At 40.2% G+C, this 13,608-nt stretch overlaps 1 protein-coding gene across 2 annotated transcripts in view; it reads right to left on the reverse strand.

Moving 5' to 3' along the window:
- stat5b (signal transducer and activator of transcription 5b) overlaps nucleotides 1-13,608 on the reverse strand; it is an 87,125-nt gene that overhangs the window by 66,770 nt on the left and 6,747 nt on the right. Inside the window, exon 3 of one of the 2 annotated variants that reach the window (NM_001003984.2) lies at nucleotides 12,956-12,960. The exons of the other annotated variant lie outside the window; for it this stretch is intronic. The gene's annotated coding sequence lies outside the window, so the exon portion shown is untranslated. The remainder of the gene's footprint in view (nucleotides 1-12,955; nucleotides 12,961-13,608) is intronic. 2 annotated transcript variants of the gene reach the window in all.

The raw sequence follows: 13,608 nt of genomic DNA on the forward strand, positions 1-13,608 counted from the left end.
TGGCGTCTCCACACATGCTCTTTCTTCTGTCATTAAACCACGGAGAAGCACCACATTGTGGCAAGTTTAATAACATATAATATGGAATGCCTCAATAAATCTGATCTGTCTGTTTACATTACAGTCGCAATGTCACATATCTGATTTATATCTAATTTATTTCCACATATGAAGGAGGCCTGAAATCAATCTCTGAATATCCAAATGCATGCATTTTTTTCGTGTTTCCACGGCCATGGAACAGATCTGATCTGTGTCACATATGAGCAAAAAAATCTGAATTGTGTCCATTTAACTGGCAGTGTAAACGGGGCCTATGTGTGTGTGTGAATAAGAGAAAGAGAGAGAGAGAGAGAGTGGTGCTCTCTCTCTCTCTTTGTGTGTGTGTGTGTGCACGTGCGTGAATGAAAGAGAGCGTCCCACGCAGACCTCTGATAGTAACAAGACAAACAGGTGATCGCGAACCTAAGGTTGCATATACGGTATTCAGTTTTTAAATGGTTTAGGCACAAGCCAAATATAATAATTTACCGAGGTAAAATAGGGAGGACGATATAAAAATTTGGATACCGCCCAAGCCTAGTGTTAAAGATTGTATAGATGTTTTCCAGTGATGGGTTGAAGCTGGAAGGGCATCCGCTATAGTTAATAAGTTGCCTTTTTATTCCGCTGTGGCGACCCTTGATTAATAAATGGACTAAGCCCGGGGTTTTCAAAGTCTAAGACAGTGGGCCTCCCTTTTGACACAACTTATTCATTGGCGCCCCCCTCCTCCCAAACACGCACGCACACACACGCACACACACGCACACACACACGCACACACACAAAATTCTGGAGGTTTTCTTGCTACCTCATCATGCTTGGTTTCAAGGTGACGCTGAAGTTTAGCGGGTCTCATGCTGTCATTAGCCAAAATATCTTGACAAACCACACTTAAAGGTCGTGGTTCATCAGCTGGTCCTGTCCACGTAAATCCTAAACTCAAATACTGATCATCATATCGTCGTCTTTTGGGTTTAAGCCCTGAACTTGAAGGCTTTGAATCGGGGGGTCTCAGAAACCGATCCATTGTATTAGCAGCCATATACTTGTATTGGCAGCCATATACCTGTATAGGCAGGCTTGCAACACAGAAGCGAATTCACAGCAATGGCCTTCTGGGTAAAAAAGGTTTTCTTATTTTTGACGTATTATTTTTTTTAGCTTTGTTTAATTAAAACGTTTAAAAATAATTTAAAAAATACATATAATAATTAAACTTAATAATCATATTTTTATTATATAATATTTTTTCCCGCGCCTCCCCTGACATGCTCTGGCACCCCCCAGGGGAGGCGCGCCTCACACTTTGAAAACCCCTGGACTAAGCCGAAAAGCATCTGATAAAAGCATACAAACATCTGATAAAACGTGCATCCTGCATAATCTGTCCCCAATGCCAGTGGTCCACAACCCCCAGGTTGCAGACCGTTACCAGTTCAATAAGTCAATTAGGGTCAATTAGTACCAGGCCGCAAAAGAAATCATTATTTTTTCTGTTTTATTTATTATTTCAGTCTGAACAATCTTTATTTGGAAAAAAAAACTTTTATTTTAAAAAATGACCAGTTACTTTTCGGTGACTTGAGTGCCAAAATTTAACTCACAAGCTAGCAAAATAAGTAAGTAACAAAAGTCTTTGGAAAGTCTCGTTGTGAAGGGGAAAAGGCCCAGTGAAGGACCCATAAACTGTCAAATAGTTTCGCAACTCATTTGTTAACAAATCAGGTGAATCCAGCATGTCTATGCAAAAGGATCAACTGCTGGACATTGCAAATGACGGCACCCTTATTCACATATTGTTTTTTCCATGCGCAAGTTTGTTATTTCCAATGGAGGTGTGTGGCTTGTGCGCGCATATTGGAACCGACACGATCAAGCCTTCCAGATGCACCAAGTTGAAAACACCCTCAGAATGCCGCGAGCGCACCGCAAGTCATGTGACAATAAATGACCGATCAGCTTCATAATTTTTATGGAATATACACATTTCGGTAGACCATTTATCCCAGACAAACACAGAACATCCAAACACTGCAGTGCTTTTTAATTTTCTCCATAAATAAAACTTGTATGATACTCTGATAAAACGGTTGATAGTCACCTAGCAATCTACGCACCCCCCTCCAAAGTATCAAACTTAGGGTGCTTTCACACCTACAGTTTTGTTTCGGAACCTGTCTCGTTTGCCCAGTTAGCACGGTTCGTTTGGCATATGTGAAACCACCAATCTAGGGATGCTCATTTCGGTTAATTTTGCTAACCGACAACCGCCGCTCATTAATCGGTTATTAACGGTTAACTGGTCAGATTACTATTAATTTTATATTAAACAAATTGACGTGTCTATTTTGTGTCTGACACATTAAATATTGCATAAAATACTGATTTATTTTTATATGCTTGCATATTAATAATAGAACATTACAACAGAGCATTTTCACGCACCTGCAGTGTTTAGCATAGAAGAACAGAATAAACTAATTAAAATGAATAAAATAAATAGGACTGCCCTAAATTATTTTCACTTAAATAATTAATTTATATTACAAATCGAAAACACTGACTGATTATTTATTATATACTGTTTTTTTCCAATCATATTTTTGTCTTCCGTCAAATAAAATAGCAGACTTCCTCAAATCGCTCGCTCCACGGAAAATATGCATTTATTTAATGCCCCGCTTGAATTATTATAATCACGTGCAGATCCAGATCCAGGTCAACATCAGCGCTTTTTTTGGCATCAACACGTCTGTTTCAAGCAATATTCTTCTTCCATTTTGCTTCTTTAGCAAATGTGTCTGTAGGCACGGGTTATACGTTATCGTCCCGCAAGTTAAGTATGTCTTGCAGTTGAACAAGTGGCCGACCACACCTAACGTGCTTTTTTCATTCCAAAAACGCGAGGCGCACCTCACTGCCTTTATGTTGACAAGGAAAAAAGAAGAGAAGAAAGCGCGGCCCTCTTATGAAACAACTGAATCAGCTGGGTATCGATTGTGCAAAAGTGTTGCTGTATATGTTGATAAAATTGTAATATTTAATAATATTATGATATTCAAGATTTGTACATTCATACAGCTCTGGATAACTTAAAACAGCGATTAGACCTTCAGAGCGGCAATAATGCGTCCTGAAGTAAAGCGAAATGGCCATAAACTCCAGCAAGATAGAGTAATTATATGCAGAGTCATACTTTATCTATAAATAAAGTATTACTATAGAAACTGTGTTCATCTTAACTGAAAGCTTCTGCGTGTTTGCTGGCCTCACGCATCGCGCACCTGTCAGTCAGTCAGTCAGTCAGTCAGCACGTAACCCCAAAGGATTAGACAATAGTGCACAGCACTATACGGTTACAAAAAAGTTTGCGCTGTTATAATCCACTTACCTTTTAATACGTTTTGATGCGATTATAATCCGCTATTAAAAACAACAACAACAAATATAGCTGCAAGCAGCAATTAAGGGGCCAAGCACTATTGGCCATAAGGTGGCGCTGTTCCAGACGTTTTTGAGTACTTTCAGGGCATGGGGTTGAAGATGCATACCATGTTTTGTAATGATATGTGAATGTGTTGGTAAAATATAGCATTTTTGGCCAAAAATCAAAATGGGCGACGCCCAAAATGGCTGACCTGTGAAAATCAGACATCATTCGACTCGGCATGCTCTGCCGGATGTAATGAGACCAGTTTCATGAGTTTCGGACGAAAGGTTGAGACGTTATAAGCCAAAAAGCAAGTTTTTAGTATCTCCGGACCACTAGGGGGCAGTGCGCCGAAACTCCGCAATTAACCTTAGACCCTAGTTGTCATAACACACACCAAGTTTGGTGTGAATCGGTGAATGCGTTACAGAGATATCGCCTCAAGTCCATTTTCGCAAGTTCTATGTTAAATTAGTTCGCAAGTTAAACGAAAACGTTTGGTGTAATCAACTTGAATTCCATAACTTTTGGTTGGCATGGTCTGTACATCATGTGATTCAATTTTGGTGAAAATCAGAGACACGGCCTAGGACGAGTTCGATCAAATAGGTTTTTCGAAAAATTTAAAATAGCGCGAAAAAATTCATGACGGAAAATGACGTCATAGGGTGGGTTTGAATCGGACTGAGCCAAGGAATCAGAGGAAAAAAGAATTTTTATTGTAGCCCATTCGGTTCAAAAGATATGATGATAAACATACGTGAAAGTTTGGACAAGTGGTGGCGCTAGAGAGTTTGATTTTGAGACTTCATAATTGGCCTGATTAATGTTAATACTGGCCTCTATCATTGTGCCAAATTATACAACTTTCCCGCATACGCCTATATGGGCTGCCATTCAAATCCGGCGGAAGAAACGGAAGAAGAAGAAGAAGAATAATAATAATAATAATAATAAATATAGCTGCAAGCAGCAATTAAGGGGCCAAGCACTATTGGCCATAAGGTGGCGCTGCTCCAGACGTTTTTGAGTACTTTCATGGCATGGGGTTGAAGATGTATACCATGTTTTGTAATGATATGTGAATGTGTTGGTAAAATATAGCATTTTTGGCCAAAAATCGAAATGGGCGACGCCCAAAATGGCTGACCTGTGAAAATCAGACATCATTCGACTCGGCATGCTCTGCCGGATGTAATGAGACCAGTTTCATGAGTTTCGGACGAAAGGTTGATACGTTATAAGCCAAAAAGCAAGTTTTTAGTATCTCTGGACCACTAGGGGGCAGTGCGCCGAAACTCTGCAATTAACCTTAGACCCTAGTTGTCATAACACACACCAAGTTTGGTGTGAATCGGTGAATGCGTTACAGAGATATCGCCTCAAGTCCATTTTCGCAAGTTCTTTGTTAAATTACTTCGTAAGTTAAACGAAAACGGTTGGTCTAATCAACTTGAATTCCATAACTTTTGGTTGGCGTGGTCTGTAGATCATGTGATTCAATTTTGGTGAAAATTGGAGACACGGCCTAGGACGAGTTCGATCAAACAGGTTTTTCGAAAAATTTAAAATAGCGCGAAAAAAGTCATGACGGAAAATGACGTCATAGGGTGGGTTTGAATCGGACTGAGCCAAGGAATCAGAGGAAAAAAGAATTTTGATTGTAGCCCATTCGGTTCAAAAGTTATGATGATAAACATACGTAAAAGTTTAGACAAGTGGTGGCGCTAGAGAGTTTGATTTTGAGACTTCATAATTGGCCTGATTAATGTTAATACTGGCCTCTATTATTGTGCCAAATTATACAACTTTCCCGCATACGCCTATATGGGCTGCCATTCAAATCCGGCGGAAGAAACGGAAGAAGAAGAAGAATAATAATAATAATAATAATAAGAACACTAACGAAAGCAATAGGTGCCTACGCACCTACGGTGCTTGGCCCCTAAATATAGCTGCAAGCAGCAATTAAGGGGCCAAGCACTTTTGACCAAAAGGTGGCGCTGCTCCAGAAGTTTTAAAGGACTTTCAGGGCATGGGGTTGAAGATGCATACCATGTTTTGTAATGATATGTGAAGGTGTTGGTAAAATATAGCATTTTTGGCCAAAAATCGAAATGGGCGACGCCCAAAATGGCTGACCTGTGAAAATCAGACATCATTTGACTCGGCATGCTCTGCCGGATGTAATGAGACCAGTTTCATGAGTTTCGGACGAAAGGTTGAGACGTTATAAGCCAAAAAGCAAGTTTTTAGTATCTCCGGACCACTAGGGGGCAGTGCGCCGAAACTCCGCAATTAACCTTAGACCCTAGTTGTCACAACACACACCAAGTTTGGTGTGAATCGGTGAATGCGTTACAGAGATATCGCCTCAAGTCCATTTTCGCAAGTTCTACGTTAAATTAGTTCGCAAGTTAAACGAAAACAGTTGGTCTAATCAACTTGAATTCCATAACTTTTGGTTGGCATGGTCTGTAGATCATGTGATTCAATTTTGGTGAAAATCAGAGACACGGCCTAGGACAAGTTCGATCAAATAGGTTTTTCGAAAAATTTAAAATAGCGCGAAAAAATTCATGACGGAAAATGACGTCATAGGGTGGGTTTGAATCGGACTGAGCCAAGGAATCAGAGGAAAAAAGAATTTTGATTGTAGCCCATTCGGTTCAAAAGTTATGATGATAAACGTACGTGAAAGTTTGGACAAGTGGTGGCGCTAGAGAGTTTGATTTTGAGACTTCATAATTGGCCTGATTAATGTTAATACTGGCCTCTATCATTGTGCCAAATTATACAACTTTCCCGCATACGCCTATATGGGCTGCCATTCAAATCCGGCGGAAGAAACGGAAGAAGAAGAATAATAATAATAAATATAGCTGCAAGCAGCAATTAAGGGGCCAAGCACTATTGGCCATAAGGTGGCGCTGCTCCAGACGTTTTTGAGTACTTTCAGGGCATGGGGTTGAAGATGCATACCATGTTTTGTAATGATATGTGAATGTGTTGGTAAAATATAGCATTTTTGGCCAAAAATCGAAATGGGCGACGCCCAAAAAGGCTGACCTGTGAAAATCAGACATCATTCGACTCGGCATGCTCTGCCGAATGTAATGAGACCAGTTTCATGAGTTTCGGACGAAAGGTTGAGACGTTATAAGCCAAAAAGCAAGTTTTTAGTATCTCCGGACCACTAGGGGGCAGTGCGCCGAAACTCCGCAATTAACCTTAGACCCTAGTTGTCATAACACACACCAAGTTTGGTGTGAATCGGTGAATGCGTTACAGAGATATCGCCTCAAGTCCATTTTCGCAAGTTCTACGTTAAATTAGTTCGCAAGTTAAACGAAAACGGTTGGTCTAATCAACTTGAATTCCATAACTTTTGGTTGGCATGGTCTGTAGATCATGTGATTAAATTTTGGTGAAAATCGGAGACACGGCCTAGGACGAGTTCGATCAAATAGGTTTTGCGAAAAATTTAAAATAGCGCGAAAAAAGTCATGACGGAAAATGACGTCATAGGGTGCGTTTGAATTGGACTGAGCCAAGGAATCAGAGGAAAAAAGAATTTTGATTGTAGCCCATTTGGTTCAAAAGTTATGATGATAAACATACGTGAAAGTTTGGACAAGTGGTGGCGCTAGAGAGTTTGATTTTGAGACTTCATAATTGGCCTGATTAATGTTAATACTGGCCTCTATCATTGTGCCAAATTATACAACTTTCCCGCATACGCCTATATGGGCTGCCATTCAAATCCGGCGGAAGAAACGGAAGAAGAAGAAGAAGAATAATAATAAATATAGCTGCAAGCAGCAATTAAGGGGCCAAGCACTATTGGCCATAAGGTGGCGCTGCTCCAGACGTTTTTGAGTACTTTCAGGGCATGGGGTTGAAGATGCATACCATGTTTTGTAATGATATGTGAATGTGTTGGTAAAATATAGCATTTTTGGCCAAAAATCGAAATGGGCGACGCCCAAAATGGCTGACCTGTGAAAATCAGACATCATTCGACTCGGCATGCTCTGCCGGATGTAATGAGACCAGTTTCATGAGTTTCGGACGAATGGTTGAGACGTTATAAGCCAAAAAGCAAGTTTTTAGTATCTCCGGACCACTAGGGGGCAGTGCGCCGAAACTCCGCAATTAACCTCAGACCCTAGTTGTCATAACACACACAAAGTTTGGTGTGAATCGGTGAATGCGTTACGGAGATATCTCCTCAAGTCCATTTTCGCAAGTTCTACGTTAAATTAGTTCGCAAGTTAAACGAAAACGGTTGGTCTAATCTACTTGAATTCCATAACTTTTGGTTGGCATGGTCTGTAGATCATGTGATTCAATTTTGGTGAAAATCGGAGACACGGCCTAGGACGAGTTCGATCAAATAGGTTTTTCGAAAAATTTAAAATAGCGCAAAAAAATTCATGACGGAAAATGACGTCATAGGGTGGGTTTGAATCGGACTGAGCCAAGGAATCAGAGGAAAAAAGAATTTTGATTGTAGCCCATTCGGTTCAAAAGTTATCATGATAAACATACGTGAAAGTTTGGACAAGTGGTGGCGCTAGAGAGTTTGATTTTGAGACTTCATATTTGGCCTGATTAATGTTAATACTGGCCTCTATCATTGTGCCAAATTATACAACTTTCCCGCATACGCCTATATGGGCTGCCATTCAAATCCGGCGGAAGAAACGGAAGAAGAAGAATAATAATAATAAATATAGCTGCAAGCAGCAATTAAGGGGCCAAGCACTATTGGCCATAAGGTGGCGCTGCTCCAGACGTTTTTGAGTACTTTCAGGGCATGGGGTTGAAGATGCATACCATGTTTTGTAATGATATGTGAATGTGTTGGTAAAATATAGCATTTTTGGCCAAAAATCGAAATGGGCGACGCCCAAAAAGGCTGACCTGTGAAAATCAGACATCATTCGACTCGGCATGCTCTGCCGAATGTAATGAGACCAGTTTCATGAGTTTCGGACGAAAGGTTGAGACGTTATAAGCCAAAAAGCAAGTTTTTAGTATCTCCGGACCACTAGGGGGCAGTGCGCCGAAACTCCGCAATTAACCTTAGACCCTAGTTGTCATAACACACACCAAGTTTGGTGTGAATCGGTGAATGCGTTACAGAGATATCGCCTCAAGTCCATTTTCGCAAGTTCTACGTTAAATTAGTTCGCAAGTTAAACGAAAACGGTTGGTCTAATCAACTTGAATTCCATAACTTTTGGTTGGCATGGTCTGTAGATCATGTGATTAAATTTTGGTGAAAATCGGAGACACGGCCTAGGACGAGTTCGATCAAATAGGTTTTGCGAAAAATTTAAAATAGCGCGAAAAAAGTCATGACGGAAAATGACGTCATAGGGTGCGTTTGAATTGGACTGAGCCAAGGAATCAGAGGAAAAAAGAATTTTGATTGTAGCCCATTTGGTTCAAAAGTTATGATGATAAACATACGTGAAAGTTTGGACAAGTGGTGGCGCTAGAGAGTTTGATTTTGAGACTTCATAATTGGCCTGATTAATGTTAATACTGGCCTCTATCATTGTGCCAAATTATACAACTTTCCCGCATACGCCTATATGGGCTGCCATTCAAATCCGGCGGAAGAAACGGAAGAAGAAGAAGAAGAATAATAATAAATATAGCTGCAAGCAGCAATTAAGGGGCCAAGCACTATTGGCCATAAGGTGGCGCTGCTCCAGACGTTTTTGAGTACTTTCAGGGCATGGGGTTGAAGATGCATACCATGTTTTGTAATGATATGTGAATGTGTTGGTAAAATATAGCATTTTTGGCCAAAAATCGAAATGGGCGACGCCCAAAATGGCTGACCTGTGAAAATCAGACATCATTCGACTCGGCATGCTCTGCCGGATGTAATGAGACCAGTTTCATGAGTTTCGGACGAATGGTTGAGACGTTATAAGCCAAAAAGCAAGTTTTTAGTATCTCCGGACCACTAGGGGGCAGTGCGCCGAAACTCCGCAATTAACCTCAGACCCTAGTTGTCATAACACACACAAAGTTTGGTGTGAATCGGTGAATGCGTTACGGAGATATCTCCTCAAGTCCATTTTCGCAAGTTCTACGTTAAATTAGTTCGCAAGTTAAACGAAAACGGTTGGTCTAATCTACTTGAATTCCATAACTTTTGGTTGGCATGGTCTGTAGATCATGTGATTCAATTTTGGTGAAAATCGGAGACACGGCCTAGGACGAGTTCGATCAAATAGGTTTTTCGAAAAATTTAAAATAGCGCAAAAAAATTCATGACGGAAAATGACGTCATAGGGTGGGTTTGAATCGGACTGAGCCAAGGAATCAGAGGAAAAAAGAATTTTGATTGTAGCCCATTCGGTTCAAAAGTTATCATGATAAACATACGTGAAAGTTTGGACAAGTGGTGGCGCTAGAGAGTTTGATTTTGAGACTTCATATTTGGCCTGATTAATGTTATTACTGGCCTCTATCATTGTGCCAAATTATACAACTTTCCCGCATACGCCTATATGGGCTGCCATTCAAATCCGGCGGAAGAAACGGAAGAAGAAGAAGAAGAATAATAATAATAATAATAAATATAGCTGCAAGCAGCAATTAAGGGGCCAAGCACTTTTGCCCAAAAGGTGGCGCTGCTCTTGAAGTTTTTGAGTACTTTCAGGGCATGGGGTTGAAGATGCATACCATGTTTTGTAATGATATGTGAATGTGTTGGTAAAATATAGCATTTTTGGCCAAAAATCAAAATGGGCGACGCCCAAAATGGCTGACCTGTAAAAATCAGACATCATTCGACTCGGCATGCTCTGCCGGATGTAATGAGACCACTTTCATGAGTTTCGGACGAAAGGTTGAGACGTTATAAGCCAAAAAGCAAGTTTTTTGTATCTCCGGACCACTAGAGGGCAGTGCGCCGAAACTCCGCAATTAACCTTAGACCCTAGTTGTCATAACACACACCAAGTTTGGTGTGAATTGGTGAATGCGTTACAGAGATATCGTCTCAAGTCCATTTTTGCAAGTTCTACGTTAAATTTGATTGCAAGTTAAACGAAAACGGTTGGTCAAATCAACTTGAATTCCATAACTTTTGGTTGGCATGGTCTGTAGATCATGTGATTCAATTTGGGTGATAATCGGAGAAACGGCCTAGGACGAGTTCGATCAAATAGGTTTTTCGAATAATTTAAAATAACGCGAAAAAATTCATGACGGAAAATGACGTCATAGGGTGCGTTTGAATCGGACTGATCCAAGGAATCAGTGGAAAAAAGAATTTTGATTGTAGCCCATTTGGTTCAAAAGTTACCATGATAAACATACATGAACATTTGGACAAGTGGTGGCGCTAGAGAGTTTGATTTTGAGACTTCATATTTGGTATGATTAATGTTAATGCTGTCCTCTATCATTGTGCCAGATGCTTACCATGTTTTGTAATGATATGTGAATATGTTGGTAAAATATAGCATTTTTGGCCAAAAATCGAAATGGGCGACGCCCAAAATGGCTGACCTGTGAAAATCAGACATCATTCGATTCGGCATGCTCTGCCGGATGTAATGAGACCAGTTTTATGAGTTTCGGACGAAAGGTTGAGATGTTATAAGCCAAAAAGCAAGTTTTTTGTATCTCCGGACCACTAGGGGGCAGTGTGCCGAAACTCCGCAATTAACCTTAGACCCTAGTTGTCATAACACACACCAAGTTTGGTGTGAATCGGTGAATGCATTACAGAGATATCGCCTCAAGTCCATTTTCGCAAGTTCTTCGTTAAATTAGTTCGCAAGTTAAACAAAAACGGTTGGTCTAATCAACTTGAATTCCATAACTTTTGGTTGGCATGGTCTGTAGATCATGTGATTCAATTTTGGTGAAAATCGGAGACACGGCCTAGGACGAGTTCGATCAAATAGGTTTTTCGAAAAATTTAAAATAGCGCGAAAAAATTCATGACGGAAAATGACGTCATAGGGTGGGTTTGAATCGGACTGAGCCAAGGAATCAGAGGAAAAAAGAATTTTGATTGTAGCCCATTCGGTTCAAAAGTTATGATGATAAACATACGTGAAAGTTTGGACAAGTGGTGGCGCTAGAGAGTTTGATTTTGAGACTTCATGTTTGGTCTGATTAATGTTAATACTGGCCTCTATCATTGTGCCAAATTATACAACTTTCCCGCATACGCCTATATGGGCTGCCATTCAAATCCGGCGGAAGAAACGGAAGAAGAAGAAGAAGAAGAAGAAGAAGAAGAAGAATAATAATAAATATAGCTGCAAGCAGCAATTAAGGGGCCAAGCACTTTTGACCAAAAGGTGGCGCTGCTCCAGAAGTTTTTAAGGACTTTCAGGGCATGGGGTTGAAGATGCATACCATGTTTTGTAATGATATGTGAATGTGTTGGTAAAATATAGCATTTTACACCAAAAATCGAAATGGTCGATGCCCAAAATGGCTGACCTGTAAAAATCAGACATCACTCGGCTCGACATGCTCTGCCGGATGTAATGAGAGCAGTTTTATGAGTTTCAGACGAAAGGTTGAGGCGTTATAAACCAAAAAAGCAAGTTTTTTGTATCTCCGGACCACTAGGGGGCAGTGTGCCGAAACTCCGCAAATAGCCTCAAAACCTAGTTGTCATAACACACACCAAGTTTGGTGTGAATCGGTGAATGCGTTACGGAGATATCGTCTCAAGTCCAGCTTTGCAAGTTCTACGTTAAATTTGATCGCAAGTTTAACGAAAACGGTTGGTCAAATCAACTTGAATTCCATAACTTTTGGTTGGCATGGTCTGTAGATCATGTGATTCAATTTTGGTGAAAATCGGAGACACGGCCTAGGACAAGTTCGATCAAATAGGTTTTTCGAAAAATTTTAAATAGCGCGAAAAAATTCATGACGGAAAATGACGACATAGGGTGCGTTTGAATCGGACTGAGACAAGGATTCAGGGGAAAAAAGAATTTTGATTGTAGCCCATTTGGTTCAAAATTTATCATGATAAACATACATGAACGTTTGTACAAGTGGTGGCGCTAGAGAGTTTGATTTTGAGACTTCATATTTGGTTTGATTATTGTTAATACTGTCCTCTATCATTGTGCCAGATGCTTACCATGTTTTGTAATGATATGTGACTATGTTGGTAAAATATAGCATTTTTGGGCAAAAATCGAAATGGGCGACGCCCAAAATGGCTGACCTGTGAAAATCAGACATCATTTGACTCGGCATGCTCTGCCGGATGTAATGAGACCAGTTTCATGAGTTTCGGACGAAAGGTTGAGACGTTATAAGCCAAAAAGCAAGTTTTAAGTATCTCCGGACCACTAGGGGGCAGTGCGCCGAAACTCTGCATTTAACCTTAGACCCTAGTTGTCATAACACACACCAAGTTTGGTGTGAATCGGTGAATGCGTTACAGAGATATCGCCTCGAGTCCATTTTCACAAGTTCTACGTTAAATTAGTTCATAAATTAAACGAAAACAGTTGGTCTAATCAACTTGAATTCCATAACTTTTGGTTGGCATGGTCTGTAGATCATGTGATTCAATTTTGGTGAAAATCTGAGACACGGCCTAGGACGAGTTCGATCAAATAGGTTTTTCGAAAAATTTAAAATAGCGCAAAAAAAGTCATGACGGAAAATGACGTCATAGGTTGGGTTTGAATCGGACTGAGCCAAGGAATCAGAGGAAAAAAGAATTTTGATTGTAGCCCATTCGGTTCAAAAGTTATGATGATAAACATACGTGAAAGTTTGGACAAGTGGTGGCGCTAGAGAGTTTGATTTTGAGACTTCATAATTGGCCTGATTAATGTTAATACTGGCCTCTATCATTGTGCCAAATTATACAACTTTCCCGCATACGCCTATATGGGCTGCCATTCAAATCCGGCGGAAGAAACGGAAGAAGAAGAAGAAGAAGAAGAAGAATAATAATAATAATAATAATAATAATAATAATAAGAACACTAACGAAAGCAATAGGTGCCTACGCACCTACGGTGCTTGGCCCCTAATAAGAACACTAACGAAAGCAATAGGTGCCTACGCACCTACGGTGCTTGGCCCCTAATAATAATAATAATAATAAGAAC

This window comes from Danio rerio, chromosome 12, assembly GCF_049306965.1.
Source record: "Danio rerio strain Tuebingen ecotype United States chromosome 12, GRCz12tu, whole genome shotgun sequence".
Taxonomy (NCBI): Eukaryota; Metazoa; Chordata; class Actinopteri; order Cypriniformes; family Danionidae; genus Danio; species Danio rerio.